The 1,655-nt window shown below is 38.4% G+C and overlaps 1 non-coding gene across 1 annotated transcript; it reads left to right on the forward strand.

The window, feature by feature from the left end:
* The first annotated feature begins 1,135 nt into the window (after positions 1–1,135).
* Positions 1,136–1,242, forward strand: LOC139865147 (small nucleolar RNA R71). Its single transcript, XR_011764671.1, has one exon. It is a non-coding gene; the product is annotated as a small nucleolar RNA R71 (small nucleolar RNA).
* The last annotated feature ends 413 nt before the right edge of the window (positions 1,243–1,655 follow it).

Raw genomic sequence — 1,655 nt, forward strand, 5'->3', positions numbered from 1 at the left:
AATAAATTCACCCGGATCACCTACCCTAGGTGGAGGTTTTGGTGCAACTGTATTCACAGGGTTTACTTCTACGGCTTTTGTTTCTTGTACTTTCTTATTCTTTTTCTTCTTCTTCTTTCCAGAAGTATCACAATCTTTATTACTTATTACTTGCTCATACTCAACTCCTTTTCTTGGAAACGGGATGGGTGGTTTGTATGGTGACACCACTGGCTTTACATACTCGGGTGGTGGTGGTGGTGTAAATTCTTCATTGTTACTCTCATCTAAAACCTTCCCATCTTCTGGAGCTGGTTTTTCAGAATTTGTTGAAACCATATTAACATTCTCATTCCGAGGATTTACTTCAGTATTACTCGGTAGCTTTCCTTGTTCCCTCTCACTCATTATGCTAGCAAGAGTACCTACGTGTTTTTCTAGATTCAAAATGGAAGCTTGTTGAGTTCTTAATGACTGATCAAACCTATCATTTGTTTGGGTTTGAGATGTAATAAATTGTGTTTGAGATTCAAATAGCTTTGCCATTATTTCTTCTAGATTTGGCTTTTTCTCTTCGGTTTGTTGTGGTGGTTTATACAAGCCAGGTCTTTGTTGATTGAAAGTGTTGGTTTGAATCGGTTGGTTATTCGGACCTTGTTGGTTGTACGAATTATTGTTTGGTCCATTTGGATTATAAAGAATGTTTTGATTTCGATTGAAGTTTAGCCTTGGCGGTTGATAATTATTTTGATAATTATTTCCCGGCCTTTGGTTCATATAGGAAACATTCTCACGTTGTTCCATCGTTAGTTCAATGTGACAATCTTTCAATAAGTGTGGTCCACCGCATTGCTCACAACTGATTCGTATTGCGTGAATATCTTTATTCATCTTTTCCATTCGTCTTTCGAAAGCATCTATTTTTGCGGAAACGGAATCAAAGTCATGGCTAGAATCGGCTCTAGCCGCTTTAGATGATCGAAAGATATCTTTTTCTTGATGCCACTCATGAGAGTGGGAAGCAGTGTTATCAATAATTTTGTAAGCTTCAGTTGCGGTTTTCTTCATAATGGAACCATCAGCTGTTATGTCGATGTCTTTTCTTGTAGCAACGTTGACACCTTGGTAGAATATTTGTACTATTTGATAAGTGTCTAAACCGTGTTGAGGACATCCTCTCAACATCCTTCCGAATCTTGTCCACGCCTCATATAATGTTTCATTTGGCTTTTGTGTGAACGTAACAATTTCTCCTTGAAGTCTCACGGCTTTGGATGCCGGAAAGAATTGTTTAAGAAAATTTTCAACTAAAACATCCCATGTGTCAATCGCCCCTTCAGGTAACGATTCTAACCAATCTTTGGCTTCTCCCTTTAAAGTCCAGGGAAACAACATGAGATAGATCTGTTCATCTTCCACTTCTCGGATTTTGAATAATGTACAGATCCTATTAAACGTACGAAGATGTTCGTTTGGATCTTCCTTCGGCGCACCACTATATTGGCACTGATTAGTTACCATATGTAGAATTTGTCCTTTGATTTCATAATCTGGAGCATTAACTTCTGGCTTAATAATGGCGTGACCTTGGCCCGTGCGTTTAGCTCTCATTCGATCTTCCATACTTAGAGGTTCCGTTACTTCCATAATTGAATTCGTTGAATCGGTATCACTAG

This window comes from Rutidosis leptorrhynchoides, chromosome 8 (assembly GCF_046630445.1).
Source record: "Rutidosis leptorrhynchoides isolate AG116_Rl617_1_P2 chromosome 8, CSIRO_AGI_Rlap_v1, whole genome shotgun sequence".
NCBI classification, from domain to species: domain Eukaryota; kingdom Viridiplantae; phylum Streptophyta; class Magnoliopsida; order Asterales; family Asteraceae; genus Rutidosis; species Rutidosis leptorrhynchoides.